This window comes from Paralichthys olivaceus, chromosome 7 (genome assembly GCF_024713975.1).
Source record: "Paralichthys olivaceus isolate ysfri-2021 chromosome 7, ASM2471397v2, whole genome shotgun sequence".
NCBI lineage: Eukaryota > Metazoa > Chordata > Actinopteri > Pleuronectiformes > Paralichthyidae > Paralichthys > Paralichthys olivaceus.
Window position 1 is genome coordinate 14366306 of NC_091099.1, and position 18716 is coordinate 14385021.

An 18716-nucleotide genomic window follows, 5' to 3' on the forward strand; every position below is an offset into this window, starting at 1 on the left:
TAAAGGTGCTGCTGCATGCAAACTGTTGTGAAACAGCTGTGATTAATGTGGACAAGTTAAAGTAAAAGCTGCAGAATGTTGGCCCTGTTCAATATAGATTAATAAATGGAATGACAAGGAATTGAAACTCAAAGCCTCCTACATCTGGGTTGGACATTTATTAGCTGTGTAGGTTTGTGTATGTTTCTCAGCTGAGTCTTAATGTCAGTGACCTTTGTGAAGAAATTCCCACATGAAAAACAACTTCTGTGTTTTCTGAAACATGTTTCTGATTTTGCAGCAGTGAATCCAGTCATGGTGAAAGAGAGGGAAGCTGAAACGATGGATTCAAGAGGAAACTAGTTGGCTCTCACGGTGCAACATGGCAATGGAGGCGTCACTCAGACTAGTTTGACATGCACTGATGACCTTTCTGCAGAACAGCACAGGTAAGGTTTGCACATTCATTCAAGTTTGATCTTATTGGTTTTTGTTAATCTGAAGAGGTCGTGCTTGTGACAGGTTCAGATAAACACTGATGTCTGAGCTGGTGGGGGGGCTCTCTGCCATACTCAACTTTTTTCTTGGTTCAGAGAGAAGAGGATATTTTATGGCCTTGCTGTGACTTTCTATAGATGCACTGAGGACAGTTGGTGTTAAGTGTCCCCTCATGGAGTCGAACATCATTGACTCCTCTTTTGTTGACTTGATTGCATGCTGGCTTTAATTTGTAGGGATACAGCGACATCCTGTACTCCTATGTCAAACATCCATCCATCTGTCCATCATCTATATCTTTTTTACTCTGAGAGCAATACCTGAAACTCACATCGGCACGTGGAGAACATGCAAACTCTGCAGAGAGAGCCCAGCCAGCTGTCAAGTTTGTACCAGGAGACGACAGTGCTAACCACTGCTTTCCTCAAACAAAGACGCAGAAATAAATCATATAATCCAACGCACAACCAGAGCATTTGATAAAAAATGAGCTTATGGTTTTATTGTATTTTATATCAGGTCTGTTAGTACCAAGATGTTAGTACCAAGATGCCTCTTATTAAATGTATCTCAGCCACAAGACTTCCCTGATGTCTTTCACTGCCACTGCCACATTAGTATAGAGAGAGAGAGATACTGTAGATTGTTTTTATTGATCAGAATAATATTCTGGCCCTTATAGAGACTCTCTTTGCTATGGTTCCTTCCACTGATGCTGGAGTGGAGATCTCTAGATTGCATTGCATCCTATAAAGAGCCTTAATGTGTTCCTCCACAAATTAACCTTCTTCTGACTTTACAAGGAGGTGGATTACATCCTCCCCTGTATGCTGTTTCCCAGTAAATCACTCTGTTTTGTAAAATAATTAATGGGGGGCAGAGCAAAGTTTGAAAATCATTTTCATAATTATTAACTAGCTGACTCCACTTTTTTCTCTGGAATTCACTGTCTGCTCTCACTGCTGTTCTCACACAAGCCTTAGACTTCTACCTGCCATGTCATCAAACTGGATTTTGATAGACAGTGTTTGAATCCAGTCTGAATAATACAATACTTTTCCACAGCTTTTCCAAGACTACTTTTTACTTAAGGCCTCAAATAAATAAAACAAATCCATTTGCATCTGCCAGGAAACCTCTGAATTGGTTATTTTTTAATTCCTTTTCTGTGCTCCATAAATATTCACATTCCAATGTTGGCAAAGTCAATTCAAATTGAGTAATATTGAGAAATATGTGCTCAGTATTAAATCATGCCCCCCGGGTGCCGCGGGCTAATTACTGGGGATATTATTCTCTCGCTCAATCTGCTGCTTTGCCTCTGTCATAATCAATGAGCCTTGTAACACTCAATTAGAACATAATTGGATTTGCGTGTGTTGGAGGTGGAAAAACATGTACATATGAATGGACATGAAAGAACTGCTTATCTGTGTTGACAGCCGACCAATTCTTAACTTCAGAGAAATTCAGTCAATCCCCCGACTCCTGCATTTGGCTTCGTTAACAGAAATGTACATTTACACTGTAATGTTTATTTAATGGTTTAAACTTGGACACAGAACATAAGCAAATTATTTTCTCGCGTAACAAAAACAGTTAACTTTAAAATCATACACAAGATTAATCATCATGCTGTTGATTTTCAGTTGAAATATTGATATACTTGAAACAGCACCACATATTCTGTGCATCACTTTTTTGTGGAACAACTGTTATTTAGAATAGAAATCCTTTATTGACATTGCAAAAATTGCCTCAAGAGTAAGTAACAATCATGTCCCTGTATTCACACTGAGCAGACACTTTTTAGAAATAAGAACTGAACAAATATGAAAAAAATATACAAATGCTGAAGAAACTATTCCATACAATTTAAATAAAAAGATGCTGCTAAGCAGGCTCCCACTGTGACACATGATTCTCAGGATTGTTTTGTATATCAGAGCCCTATATTTCCGTCTGAGCCTGTAGTGTCTACCAGAGGTCAGCAGGTCAAACACAGGGAGTGCAAATCATGAATAAAATGTAAGTTTCTTTCATTGATCAACACAGACTAGTTTACATATGAAGAGCAATACCCTGGATATTGATTCCTTTGCATGAATAGATTTTGATTTCAGTTTAAAAGATGTGATCCACAGCAGTTTACTTTCCTATGATGGATTTTAACCGTCTAGTTTTTACATTTTGACATCCAAGGTTGATTGGACAAAAAACGGCCATGAGAAGAAAAAAATCAATTTCAGTCGCACAGGTCGTTTTGATGCATCAATGTTATTGTGGCGGGCCGGGAGTGAAAGATTTATTTCTCACTTTATGAGCACTGAGAATAGGACGTTATATCTGCGGAGCCTCTGACAAGCACAAATCTTCATGATAGTTATTAAAGTGATCGTGATCACTTTGCCGCGGACCTGCTGGGGTGCTGCTCAGTCTGTCACGTTTGTGCTGCGATCGGCTGACAAGCACCTTGAATTCATGGCGTGGTGGTGGGGTTGCGTCTGAGCTGCTGTGTAATACTCCTCTTTATATGAGCGTTTGTCGAGCACCTTGACAAACAGGCCGTGCACACATCAGTATTTAATGAGATCATCATGATGTGATATTTTTAAATGACAGTTCCACTTGATGTTTTACTGAAGAAATACTTCACAGACATTACACGGTACAGTTTATTAGCCACAGTTATACAAACCAATGTCCCTGTCATGTGTGTAAATGGACAAAATGACATATTCTAATGTAACACAATGCAATATAAATGATGAAACAATACTCCCCTGGCAGTGTGTACCCATGTTACGTTACACTGTTTTATATTGTGCATTGGTGGTTCAGTGTGAGGAATGAACTGTGTGTTGTGTGGAAGGTAGTTGATGCGGTGAGATAAAGAAGGTGAAATCCAGAGTTTGTAAAGCAAACAGAGGAAGACTCTGTTATTGATATCAGGTTATTGCTCTTTGAGATAGTGTGTGTGTGTGTGTGTGTGTGTGTGTGTGTGTGTGTGTGTGTGTGTGTGTGTGTGTGTGTGTGTGTGTAAAAGCAAATCCTCACAATGTAAATCATTCAAATTAAAGGTGAAGACGTGTCAGGTTAACGTCAGGTTATGGTTAGGCGAGTGTGTCTCTGTCGCCTCTTGAGGACGTTTTCAGGCATAATCACTGATCTTGTGAGGACCAGTAGACTTCCTAGGGACCAAAGCTTTGTTCAACAAGGCAAAATATCATTTCTAAGGACCTGGTGGTTAATGTTAGTGGTAAAATGTGATTTGTGGTTATAGGTTAAGGTAATGAATTAGTCATGGCTAAGGTTAGGGATATGGTTTTTGTGAAGTTATTGTACACAATGAATGCAAGTCAGTGCAGAGTCCTTATAAGGATAGCTACCCAAAAATCAGTTTGTGTTTTGATGTCTGCTTTAGTCGGGGTGTTGTACACGTCAGTGTGATAGATGATGTCCTTGCCGTGGCCTCTATTTTTTCATTCTGTGTGTGTGTGTGTGTGTGTGTAAACATACATTTAAAGGCTCTTGTGTTGTGCGGCTCTGAGTCATGTGTGCAATGGATTATTGGTTTGTTTTTGAATTTTGGATGTTTCAGTCTTATCTGACCTATAAACGCTGCAGAGCAGAAAGTTCAATCACACTGATAGATTTTCATGACCTTAAATTCTTTCCTAGAATTAGGAGAATGATCTGCGTTGTTTGTTTTTGTTTTGAACTTGTATTTCATTACTCAGATTTTAGTTGCACCCGGCCCTTAAATCTGGCATTTAAATCACGGAAAAACACAACAAATATCACAGTAGGAAAAGAAAATGAACAGCAGTGTCATCAGTTTGCACTGAAATGATCCACACACAGAATTTATCCCAGAAAATGTGTCATGAATATGGATTTCCTCGTCAGAGCAACACGTCCTGTCTCAGCCTGATGGTAGATTTGCATTTCTCTCATCTCAGGGTTTCTAATTATGAAATGAAAAATTCACCACAGCATGCTCGACATAATTGCGATCAAAATGAGAGATTTTCAAAATTGTCCCAAAAGATTTCAGAGGAGAGAAAAACTGATTACTGTTTTTTTAAGGTTTTAGTCCCTGAGCCCACAGGATTTAATATTTAATGTTTGTGTGTTCTTGTTTGTTCTTATTCAATTCTTCACCAATTAGTCGACATTCTGTTTGTGTCTGACATGAACCAGAATCCATCCAACCTTTTATTCCAGCATTGTGGTTGCTCTAACAATATATTGAATTTTTTTTTTTTTTTTTATATTTGTATATATATATATATATATATATATATATATATATATATATATATATATATATATATATATATATATATATATATATACATATTGTATATATTTTCCGTTCAAATGTTAATGTTGTCTTGTCTGGATATTTAGCTTGTCCTTCGTACCACTGGGCCTGAATTTGAACAGTTTTCATAAGACAAGATGCCTCCTGGTCTGCAGAGCCTGAGCTGTCCCTGATGAATAATGTATTCATAGTGTGAGGCTGCAGACGTGTCTCACTGTGTGTTCAGAAATGCTTGACTTTCACACGTCTCTGCTGGAATGACGCTGAATCAAGAGCTTGTCTGGGTTATCAACAGATGTGGGGAATATCCTTCTACGAACGACAGGCAGGGATGTTAGAGTGTTTCAAAGGCTTCAGAGGCTTTGTAGTGGTGACTGTATGAACACACAGTCTTTGGCAACACGTAGTGGAAGTGGCTGATTGCTATAGTTTTATATATTAAGTGTTTCCAATGGGAAATCATGCATTTTTTATAGTATACTGTATACTGGATAGCAGAAATGCAAGTTGACAAGGCATTTAGATTGAAAATCCTCCAGGTGCAGGACTATAAAGAAATAATATTTTGCAATATATCCTGATTTTTATTTATAATTCTATGATAATTGCACCAGCTAAATATGAATTTAACTTTGTGGTCATTTGTTCAGCCATACTCTGTCTTTTTGCAGGACTCTACCTGATTGTACTAGTGTTGGACTGGATTTTTGTTATATAAACACCATACGTGTATCAAAATATTTTAGATAAGTTAATAATATAACTGTTAAAATATAGAGGATTTGTTTTATGCTATATAGTCAGAGGAAGTCTTTATCATTTAACATGGATCAATAATAAGGATCAAACCAATCAGATCTGTTTTCTTGTCATTTTCTTGAAATATATTAACACAGTTGTCTGAGAACATAAATAAACTTGTGGTTATTTATTTTTAAAAAATCTGACAAATTACAAGAGAAAAGAGTTCAGGGAATGATATGTAAATGTCTTTATTTTAATTTGATGTAATACTAGATCATAGTTATGATCATGGCCTCCTCAAATGAGTTGTAAATAATTATATGTGAAGGTAGTAGATAATATTTAGATAATGATTAGATAATGATGGTACTTTTAGGAGTTGGGTTTAGGTAACAGTCCTTTTGGACGTCCTAAAACTTCACTGCTTCCTGTCACAGTTCAGATGGATTGCAGAGGCTGCTTTGAAGATGGGGAAGTACTCAGCCTGATGATTTGTAAAAGTCAGCTCGGCAACAAATGGCCAGACGAGCGGGAATCTGGGTGTTCTCTGAAGCTGACGGTAAATCCCACTGAGACTATATAGTGCCATCACACTGTGTGGGTCCCCTGCAAAGATTACTCATACCCCCATTAGCAAAAGGCTGCTCTCCATGTGTCACCGCCTGAACAAAGACACGTGTATTCATCCGACTCTGAAGGAGGAACGCTCGCTGCCGTAAATCAGGTTTTTCCCAAACACGGTGTGACGTGAGAAAAAGGTTTTGTGATTTATAATATACAATATGGTTTGATGCTTAAACTGGAGCGTTTGCTGCATTGTTTGGTTTGACTGATGGATTTAACATGATGAAACGACATGGAGATGATCTGAACTGATGTGCTCCAGAGTCGGGATCAGCTGATTAAAGAGAGAAGTGATTCTCAAAGACAGGAGCTGATTGTCAAAGCAACGTTGGTGTCGCCTCCTGTTACTGCCGCTCCTGTAACGAGAAACCTGCTCTGTAATTTGATGCTGTTGAAGATATGTGAATTCTCAATGTCAAAATCTTAAGACAGAAGAAAACGACATTAGAGGGACACTACTTGGCACGTTGTCTCTCTACAGGTAATCACGTCATTGTCGCGGGTTTAAGGATGTACAACAATGTCAGCCTGTGAAAAATCCTTCAATACATTTTAAATGTTTATTTTTCAAGTGGTTACATTTTACTCAACAATGTTGAACGGCAATCTTAAAATGTAAAGATAAACTTGGTTGCCGCAGTTGTTGCTGTGATGCTCCGCTCTACATTTGTACGACAGGTCAGGTTGATCCTGCTGTTCTCTCGTCTTTCTGCCACGAGTGCAATGCATGATGGTATATATTGCTTGGTTAGTGACCATTAGCGGTACACTATTTATCATGATGCATTGTGATCACTAAACATTCAGACACCACTCTGATGATAAGGGAGTGGTTTTCGGACAGAGCCTTAGTGCTTTTTGGAACATCTGGCCCATTATTGTGTGACTGCATTATGTTCCTGGTTCCCCTGATGTATTATCAGTTTTGGTTTTGATATCCACTTGCTGTTGCAGTGACATCATGGTATTGATTCCCCGTATGACTGCCAAATCATGTATCCCTGAGAGGTTTGAAGATAAGCCAGTAAAGGAAACCCCCTGTGGGCTTGGTATGGGCAGGGCAGAATACATTTATTTCCCATATTCTCTTCTTCAAAGATGATTCCTGACACACTTTTCTCAACATCACAGTCGCCGTCCTCCTCTACCGGCTCCTCACTGTGTGATTGGATCATAAAAAAAAGCCTCTTTGAGCTCGAGGAGTCGCACAGCTCTCTTTCACGTGACCTAGACCTTAATTAGTGCTGCAACAGATTGTCATTTGCATGTACGTGCCCCAGTGAGTAGGTGGGAGGTGGCGCATATGGGGGAAGGATAGTGGCACTTCAGGGCCAGTTAGCTTAACAGACCCCAAAGGTACCATCCAGTGAGTGTTGTTATTGTAGGGGGTGCAGTTATTGTGCCCAGGTTAGCCTTTAAAATTAGAAGGATTTTTGTGTGGTGTGCATGTGCAGCGAAACGATGAATTAGAAAATAAACTTGATTTATTATTATGTCAGCGTGTCCTCTTGACTTTGCGTTATTTGAGATGCCATGAAAATAGTGAACAGAACAGAAAATAGCACTGTTCACCGTTGCTGCTCCTCTCGACAGTGTTTGATGTTCACAACACATGAGGAGACTCCGCAGAGCGTCTTTAGTTTTCAAAGTGTGCCCCGATACAGACAAAAGATCCGTCTAACACCTGCTGGGAATTTCTGCCTCTGGAGAAATGAGCTGCACATCCCCGCAAGACTCCTTTTTATCCAGCGCGCAGCAACATTTAGACATTACATCCCTCAGGCTGTTTGCTTTTAAGCGGAACAGCCTTGTCTGCCATAGAGACGCCACCTTGTTCTAACATTGATACAACATTTAACTATGAAATCATTTTCTGATTTAAAGAAAATCAGGCAAATTTAAGGAACTTAAATGAGTGTGTAGAAGTTAGCGCAGATTGATTGATAGGGGAACATTTGGGCCTTGGCAGTGGTATGCAAGTGTCATCCTAGTTCTTTGTTTATATTATTATTATTTAAATAAATCATTTGTAAACAAGGAAATTAAGTGGCAGTATTGATTTTACTTAAACTTTGGGGGAAGGTGATTAAGAAGTCGATGATACGTTGAATTTGCTTATAAATCTAAGAGTGGTGTTATGAGTTAAAATACGAGTTTGTGTTTGTAAGATATACAAAGATATTTGTGTTGTTATGCACCAAATAGATTTTGTATCTGAAGCACCTGATTGGGTCAGTGCTAAGTTTTGAAGTGGATCCGGATCAGGGGGCGGTGCTATTCTAGTTTTTCATTATATTTAAGCTTTGAATTTGAACAAAAATACAAGATACATAACAACATTAGGATAATGGACGTATTAACCAGGATTCCTGTTATTAGCGGTTCAATAACTGCCCTTTGACTGCCTGTAACAAGTAGGTTAAACATGTTTAACATGTCTAAACTTATCTGAATCCCTATCTCTACTGAATAAGAACAAGCCCTTACTGTATTTAATATACAAGCCTTATCTGTTATGTCCAAACAATCTCCCTAATTTGTTTTTGCAGTTCATTAGCTGTATCGTTTGTCAGGCTGGTTGTCAGATGTACACATGCTGCTGGCCAGTTTAATATCTCACATCATCACTCACTCTCTCATTAAGCTGCTAACTGCAGCTCATGCAAATATTCTCTGCAGTGATTTGCATGTGCACTGCAGTCACCCCTCAGTGCTCCACTGCTCTATTGTCCTCACTCGTGTCTGCAGCTTATACCTTTGGACGACGTGTTTCTCACCCTATGTTCTCACTTTCTCTATTTCTCTGTAAGCTGCTGAAGATTGAGGAGTCTTCTGAACATTCCTCGTATCATGTTGATTGACAGGTACAATCCCTGAAAGCCTCTGCTGACATGTTATTGCTCTGAGTCAGGAGCAGGCAAACCAGAGTTAGCCTCGATATCCCCCCATATCTACTCTTTGCTTTTTATGCTTCCTTATAAGATTCCTCAGTGTGCTCTGAATTATTGACCAGTCTGGGGTCTCGTGAGACTGAGCCAGTGTTGTGTTGTTGTCCATCAGCAGCAGTACAGTGTTTTTTTTCTGTTGAATCCCAAAACCAAAATGAAAACATGGATTTATATTTATTTATTTCACGTTTATCTGTCTGCCTCATAATAGCAGCTACATACTGTTGTGATGGGCAGAAAATAGTGTTGGAATAATTTAATTTTCAGTGTGGGAAATGAAAGACAGTTAAGAAATATTTCCCTGAATTTAACCAAAGGCTTTAAATGTTACTTTATCCCTTTATCAAACACTGACATCAATAGACTCAATCCTAATAAACCACAACATCAGTATCTCATGGAAAGAAAATAATATTTTTGTTTTAAAAAACACTATAACTGGGTCATTTCCATCTTGTTTTTGGCTTGTATTGATTTCTTGTTTGTGTGTTGCTCTTTGTCACAGTCAATCTATTGCAGGAAATAGATTTTAAGATAATCAGTGGGTTCTGACTGATAAAATAATGAGAAATATGTTTCACACAGTGTCTCTGTTTTGAAAGGAAAACAGCGGAGGTGATCACGTAGCAGCCCGACACGGCACTTCTTAGAAAACACTAAGGGGACAAGGCCCGAGACGTTCTACGTTTATCATTTTGTCAACAAATACCATGACAAGATAAAAAAGCCCAATATGTCTGTCTGTAATATTTATCTGCCTCTACCCTGTTCATTTGCTCCTTGATGATGTAGATATTTAAAAACTGATCCTGAATATAGTTTATTTATGAAAAGGTTCAGTAATTTACTAAAGAATCTCATCACCATTTAACTAATGTTACTCAAACAGTTAAAAATAGCGCATTAACTGGGAAATTTTTTTAGCTGAATACTGAGCATTTTAAGATTTAAGAAATACATTGGTCTAATATTGTGTTTAATCATTGTTAATTAACAATGGAAGGAAATAATAAAATAATCTGTCATAGAAAGACATTTATATAGAAGTAGATTCAGTTATTTATTTTTTTATCTTGTTAATAAAATAAAAATTTAGACTAACACCAGATTTAACATTTTTTAATTTAATTAAATGCTTAGTTACTGGTGCTAATTAATGTAAATATATAAAAATGTACCCAATGTTTGTTTTTTAACTTAACCTAATTTTGACCTCACTCTCAACGTTGAATAGTCTGAAATGATAATAATTCTCAATCCTGCTGAATCATGAGGTTTTGCCTGAATACGTTGAGGTCTGTAAAAGCTGACGGTGAAACCTGATGAGTTGGTTTTCATCACGACAGTTATAACTCGGCAAGCTGAGATTCTGTGCCTGGAGACCGCAGGTTGTGCAGGGGAATGTGGATTCATATGCAGCTGGAGAAGACCTTACAGCTGAAGATGAATGCTACTTCATTGTCCACAGCTAATTATTCCTGTGACAAGTGTGACATCGTCCCCCGCCTCTGAACACAGCTTGGATCAGCATTGAGAGGCTCAAGGTTTCCACCTGATGAGACGTTAAATTGACTTTAAACATCACTATATGAAAAGCTGCTGCTGCTGCATGCACAGCAGTGTGTTGTGAAATTACCTGTTGCTTAGGAACCAGTGGGTCTTGATGGATAAAAAGAGTCTTTGTCAAGGTCTTTAGAAATAAGAAGTGGTGAGATCCGTCTCAGGTTCAAAAATGTGTTTAATATTCCTGCATCTTTTAATTTGGAACTACCTTTACCCATTTCAACACAGAAACTTTATTTACACTTTGAAATATTCAGCTCAATTTGGGAAATAATCAGATGCATTTATTTTTCCAATGAATTCAATACTTTCTGAGATATTCAGAATTGTGTTGGAAAAAACGTTCTATTGAAATGGATGGACGGACATTTCCAATCTTCTAGAACTTTGAAATTTAACCACTTCAGTATAATTTCAGCGTAAGACTTTATTTAAGCTTCCTAGTTCTATCTTGCGTTATGATACTATGGATCCAAATTATTTATCCAGACTTTATATATTTTTAAATTGCCTCTTTTCACGTGAACTCAAGACAGGATCAATCTTGTTTGGCTAATGTGAACAATTGTGAATGAGAACAATATAATCTGTGTATGTGTAGTTTTACAAATTTACATCATAGCATATTGTTTTTTATGTTTAATCTATTAACATGTTTCACAACCGTTGGTACTGTATGTGTAAAAAAATATCCTTACCAGGTTCTTGAGGATCTGAGGGAGGTGGTGCTGGGAGAAGACGCCCACATGTTGAGCTCAGGTTTTCATTGTTGCTCTACATAGTGATTAAATCTTCCCCTGCTGAATGAAAGACAAAGTGTGAATATAATATCTGATAAGTTACACAATACACATATTTAAAGATTACACCATCCCTGTAAGGAATAATGTAAACAATATGTATAACATCTGGAAATTGTCCATAAAGTGTAGCATGATGTTGTTTTTTGGTTCTAAAATAAATGCATATTCACAAAATATTCCCTAAATTAATTTTGGTGATAAAGATGAAAGATTAAATTAGAAGGTAATGGGATTCATATTGAGTCTAGTCGCTCTCTAATACAGATCCTGTCATGGTCAGTGTGGGAGCATGATATATTCTATATTGTATATTCATTTATATATAGGTAGAGTATTTCTGCAATGTATTACAGAGTGAAGTAGATGCATGCAATGGTTTACTCTCAATAAGCACATTTAACTGAGACACATATGACAATAATCCTTGATAAGTGGTGCATACTGTGATTTATACACTGTAATAAAAGACCCTGCCTGCTTGTAGTAAAGTGCAACATTCCATGTGTATAATATGACCAAAAACATTTTCTACTTTGATTCTATCACATGACATCTGAGACAAAGGGTTAGACCATAATGCAGACATATTGCTGGACTGTGTAGGAACTGTTTGGGGGTGACTTTACAGTCAGTGGCTTTCAAAAGCAGCTAATCAATGTCTTATTGCACCGCCAAGAGAAATCTGTCGTTGATTAGTGAATCCCAGTAAAGAGGCGTAAAGCTACGGACACCGTGCCAGCCTCTCTCCCAGATCTGCACTCCCACTGTGAGCAAAGGCGCTGGCCAAATGAAGACGGCAGACGCAGTCGCCATCATCGGGGGCAGCATCAGAGGAACAGCAGCTCTTCAAATGGAATGTGAGGTTTTCCAGGCATAGAGTCATAAATTTTTCATCTGCAGTCGGCTTTGAGGCAGGAGTGGGGGGCAGGCCGGCAGGGCCCCGACTAAAAGCTTCTCACAACAAACTAGGGCTTTCAGAGACAAAAGGTAGACGGGGGAAGGGCACTCGAAATGAAAACAAAAATCCTTTGTTTACAATGGACGAGCAAAGAGCTGTAAACAAGTCAATGTTCAGCTGCTGCAGCAGCCCAGGAGAATCTGCCAGGAGGAGTGGCAAATATATCGACAACAATCAAAAACATAATGGCAGAGCAACAACTGTATGCGTCAGAATGATGGCTGCCACAACGACAAACCTCAGATTCCTGGATTAGAAGTTGCAATTTGCTTCCGTCTCTGAACACTGAAGGACCAAGCTTTCTTTGAGTCATTACATTGCAAATCATTTATTAAGTAAATATTATAAACATTGCTTCAAACATGAATTATCATCACACACCTTTTTCCCCATAATGAAAGCCTCATATTGGCACTGAGCTTTAATTTTGAAATGCATTTCATGTCTGTGTAGACATTTTGAAATAATCCAGTAATAAAGTGAACAACCCTTATTTACAGTTATAAATCAGTAGCAAAGACTTGAACCATGAACCGCAGGCTAATGTGTATTTTTAGCACAATCCTTTTTTGGTAGCTAGTAAAAATTTAGTGAGCTCTAAATATTGAATGGGCCCTTTGAAGATCCTGCTGTTCAGAGATGGCACATACCATCTCTCCCACGATTCAGAGATAAACATATAACCCACATATTTTAAAAACTACACTCCACCTAATGTCATCAGTGTCATATGTCACAGATGTCTCTTTATCAGCGAGGTGGATCAGAAATATGAACCTGCGCTGTGGTAAAAGCTCCCTCGCCATAAAAAGCTGCCCCTCGTCCCGTAAGCAGACGGTGGAGCTCTGCAGAACGGCTGCAAATTTAATGACCGATCTTCCCGGAACTGCTGAATCCTCTGGGTGCAGAGTCGATCTGGATGCTAATGCAGCCTGACATCTCCATCCTTGTTTAAACAACCATGTTAGCCTGAATGGGCAAAGGAAACATTAAAGGCAACTTTAGCATACATATATAATCACCTTCTCAATCTGCATCAATCTTTACTTTGTCTTAGCAACCTTTAAATCATCAAAACATGTCCTTGTTTGTTCCTGGATAATCTTTCCAATTTGGATTTGAAGAGAAGCGAGACAACTGTCTATGTTTTAAAACAGACTGAATCAGGAATGATCATTTTTTAATGCTGACCTGGGCAGATGAGTTTCCCTGTGTGTGGGGATAGAGAAGAGGACATTTTGGTTTCATTCCAGTACATTAATTATGTGTGATGTAGTTTAAATCAAAATAATATTATATAAGAGAAGTGTGAAGAGTTGTCTTTATTTCCATCTCTAAATCTTTGGCCGACATGGATAACGATGGATTAGATGGATAGTTGAATAGATAGAACATGTGGAGTAAAGGATGGAAGCAGTTTACATCAGAAGGGAAGCAGACGCCTCTGATCACCCACAATGATCCTTTCCCTTTTCATGATTCTGTCTCTGTATATAATTTCCATTCTTGATCATGTAAATCCTAGTTTACTGGCTGTTTTTACAGTTTTTCTAACATTCTTTTATCTGGGCTTCAGTGCTAATAACAAAAGGGAAATAGGAATCATGGATTTTTTGTCCTTTAATCCTATTCAGCAATCCAATTCAAATGATTGTGACTGTGGGGAGTGATGGTGGAGAGAAATACGTTCGCCATGCAGTGGTCCAGGTCCAGCAGGGACATCCAGATGAAGCTATGCATTCTTTGGAGAGATTAAAGGCAGCGTAGGTGTCACAAGGGCAGTCAGGCCCTGAGCTGTGTGAGAGGAAGCAGGTGGCACGTTTCCTAAGTTCTCCCTGAAAGGGATTAGGCCTCTGGAGGGAGAGGGAGCATATTTGATTGGGCTGTGCATGTGATTAGTCAGGCATGTTGAGTTGCACTCTGGATTTTATAACATATTGCGAAAGACAACTGTAATTTCTGTGGAAGAGACGGCCTGGCTCTCAGCTTCCTCGGGAATGTGTGGTCGTGTGTGTGAGAGGAATTATTTCATTAGATTTGATTTGTTTATTAAATCATTTGACTATCAGGAGCGGGAGGGGCATTATTGTTTTTATGTACTCTTGGGAAAGGATACATTTTATATCATGATTGCTTTTAACGCTTAGAGCTGTAAAAGATGATTCTGTGTTTGTAAAATCAAAATGGTCGGAATTAATATATGCGCTGCAATGCACCAACGAGTTTTTGTATCTGAAGCACATAATCACAGAAAACCCCATTACATACATTTTCAGGGTGAGAGTTCCTCAGGAAAAACAACTGGCTTCATTCGAAAGAGAAACCCTGCACGACTTGTTTCATCTGTTTGCATCTCTGCATTTACAGGAGATGAGTTCTGTGGGCGGTGGAGTCAGGAGGTGAATTGCACCCACAATCAAACATGCAGGAGGAAAGGCTCTCCACTGAGCTGCAGGAGCTGCAGCCATAGAGTGTAACACCAGCAAATAGGATGAAGTTATTGGGTAATGTTGTGTGGGCTCAACCTCACATCGAACATAACAAGAAAGACCTGAGAGCACATAGTGCCAGAGAACAGAGCACGATCAGTCTGAGTCAGGTTTTGCTAATTTGTTGAGTTTCAACTCTGTAGGAATGTGATACGGGACAAATTCATTCACACTCTGTGTCTCAACCTGCAAAAGGCTGCACAAAGTAGAAAATACCACATGTGTTAAAAAAAAGAAAAACTAAGAATAAGTTTATCTTCAAGGCTTTACAAAAAAAAAGTTATGTAGAGACATCAAATTACAACCACAAATGCTCTGATGCGTTGGGTTGTTGGCATCCCTGCATGTTGCTGTCGCCCAAACTATTCAAATATTTTAGAAAAACAGAACTGACTCTATAAGTGATATGATATCAGTCATATAATTTAAATCACATCTGGTGTGCACGTAGACAGGCTGTTTGCTGGCCACCTCATGCACTTTATGTTGCCTCATGTTCAGGTATGAATTTAATCTCTCTAATGCTTCGGCTGTATTTCTTTGTGTGCTTTGTGAAATACGCATTTCTGTCAAGGTTTAATTATGCATATTTGTCCTCAGACAGTTCACAAAGAAAATGTTGGATGTTTCATAAAATCCTATTACCCCCACTGCTACTGAAGAAAAATGTATTGATCTGCACGTCTCTGAAGTCCTTCTGCCACTGAACATTCCTCTTTGTGAGGGTGAAAAACTGGGATTGTGCACTTGAATGGCCACTCTGCATGTTAATACAACATTTTCCCCTATGTTGTTCATGCTAAATATTGGCAACAGAACATATATCGGTGTGAAATTGCTTTGATGGCAGAGGCAAAGATTTCAGTGTTGATGATAATTGTCGAGCATGGGTCTGCCTGTTAAGTGACAGAATAATTACACACAAGCTTAAATAGTACTTTCAGCAAAGGTGGGGAGTGATAGCCGTGGATGTGGAGGGAATACTGATGCTTCGACAGAGGCAGCGTAATGTTTGTGAAGCCTCCTGCCTTTGTTTGAGCCCCTGCTTTATTTCCCTAAACCTGCCTCCTCCTCTTTGCGGCCGGCGAAGCAAGCTCATTGGAGGACAGCAAAGTCACAGGTTGACGTTTACTGTAGGCCCCGCAGCATGAAGGATTCTAACTGTTGCTAAGGAATTTTGAATGGTTATTTGACCATTACACAACATCATTCGCCGTCCATCTTCACGTGCAGAAATGCTGGGAGACGGCTGGAGAATGACAACGGCTCGGGTGTGAAATCTCAGGATTACTTAGTTTCTCGCCAGCGAGCCAGACAGTCTACGCGATCACTCCCAGTCTGAAGGAGTCGATGGCTTCAGGCAACATTTGTTATTGAGATTTGACCTGCATTGTGTTGGATTTCTTTACATAGAACATCTTTTAAATCCTCTGCCAAGAGAAATTGGCAGAGACTGGCTCTGTCTGCGGATAGGAATAAGGTCAGGTTCACCCTCAGTTGAAAGCTTAAATAGAGGGAAAGCTATTATTTCTGCAGACTGAGCAGAGCAGTCGAAGGAGCTTTCTGTAAAACCAGATATCTCTGCAAGTATTCATCTTGTGTTTAATGATGTAGTTTAAGCTTCTAAATTGTATTTCTGGTAACAAATGGGAATAATTATCATTATTTCCCCATTTATCTTTTATTTCTAAATTTATATGGTGGTTAGAAGACAAACTAGTATCTGATCTAATTTATTAAAGGTCCCAGTGCAGATTAATTTAATTTGTATCCATTATCTCTATTTTTGCTTTTTTATTTAACCAAGAAAACCTAATTGAGATTATAAATTGAGTGTTCTTGTTCTTGTCAGGGTCTCCAGTGTTTTTTTGTTTTTACCCTGAGCTGAGGTATGGTAAGCAACGTGGCCATTTTCTGTCCCTATTCTCAACATGAAAAAGGTGGTGATTAAACTGCCTAACCAAACCTTTACGGGCATGGTAGCTGCCGTCAAATAGTCATTGTACAAATCTCATTACACATTTACAGATTATTCACACACAGATTCTGAATTCACATTTGCATTTACGCATTTGCAAATCTCAGCACGCATTGTTTACAGATGTGATTACAGTGTAGATACAGTAAGAACTCTCCACACACCCAAATAATTGCTAATAATATTCTCCCAAAGCTTTACATGTAACAACAGATATGCCTGATACCATAATTATTGTTGAAATATTAAATCTTTCTGCGTTGTTGTTACTTGAAGTGGCTGAGACAGTCTGAGCTTCACTGACTCAACACCCCTGCAGCCTTTCCACTGTTTCTGTTTGGAGCTGATCCAGCTAAACTCACCTACTGCATCCACACAGACATATACACACACCAGAGTCCTTTTTTTGGATAAGAAAGTGGTGCAGAGAAACATGTTCAGCTCACGTTACTGCACTGCACTGGAGGTGACAATGTTTCCTGCGTACCTGTCACCACCACCTCTCTGCAACTCCACCTGTCAGCCCATCGCTATGACAGACCATTATGCACCATCCATGTTTTTTCCCCTCCTTCACTTAAACTAAAATGAGCTCAGTCAAGCGCCATCAGCACTTGTCTCACTCTGCCTCTCCTCTATACGACCCTCCTCTCACTACTCTAGTTTAAATTTAGCTTCACCTCAGACCACACACCATCATTATGTCTGACTATAGAGGGGAGATGAGAGCCGTCGGCCCCGTCTGTGATTCTGGGGAGCTCATCATCCTGGCTGTGTGGAGCAGCGTGAGGCTGGGCTGCCTGGGACTGTTGGTATTGAGCACGGGAGGAGTGCCCCGGGCACAATCCATCAAAACGGAGCTGCTTGCACTGTGGGAATAGACATGAATAATCCATGCTTTCTTTACCCTTTCCTGTGCAACAATATGCGTATGCCATCACATTCTCTGTCGTCTTTTCTTCAAATATCCAACTGCTGCCTTTGTATTTGCTCAATATTGAATTTAAAATATAGATTCCTTTAAATCTATAAATGTATTATTGGGAGATATAACTTAATCACAAACGAATAGAATGGCACTCTGTAGAGCGCATACCTCCGCCAAAGCCCAACAGTCCCATGGTGCACCAAATTTGCACACTCATAAATATCAGTCAGCTAAACATGCCTGATTTTTATGAAAATGTCAGGGAAAAAGGCAATATTGGAATATTGAATAATGTGGAAAAAAATTTTTAAAATCCTATTAGAGATCCAGATCTGCCCCAAAATTTAATGTTTTTTTCCTGACATCCTTCCGCCAAGTTTTGTGGGTAATCCGACCAGCAGTTTTCCTATAGTCCTCAGTAACAACGTAGATCTGGTGGAGCTGATATGCTGCCTATAGATCTACGTTTTCTTTTTCCTGTTACTTTGTTTTTTGGGTCGTTTTTCCTTACTCTTGTTGAGGGTTAAGGGCAGATGATGTCGTTAACCCCTAATTCACAAATTCACAAATCACAAATTGTAATTTGTGAATATGGGCTATACAAATAAAATTTGATTGATTGAGATTGTGCTTATATTAGTTAATTAATGATAATACCTGTTGAAATAAAAGCTTTTGGGATATAATGTATGATCATAGTATGAGACTAAAATCGTGTATTTTAAAAAATACTGTGACTGAATCACCAATTTGAAAAACAAAAACTATGACAACCTAAATCTTATTTTATTCCAAACTACTGCTTATATTAAAAAGAAAGTGAGTAAAAGTGGACCACAGGATCGACAGGACCACATCATATGTGTCATAAGTTTAT

General features: G+C 38.8%; 1 protein-coding gene across 3 annotated transcripts in view; it reads left to right on the forward strand.

Moving 5' to 3' along the window:
• Window positions 1–18716, forward strand: part of ccdc33 (coiled-coil domain containing 33) — a 46337-nt gene that overhangs the window by 933 nt on the left and 26688 nt on the right. For 2 of the 3 annotated variants that reach the window (XM_069527804.1, XM_069527802.1), the window contains exon 2: window positions 281–428. The gene's annotated coding sequence lies outside the window, so the exon portion shown is untranslated. Of the gene's footprint in view, window positions 1–30; window positions 169–280; window positions 429–18716 lie in introns of those variants that run through there. The other variant, XM_069527803.1, reaches the window with a different exon arrangement.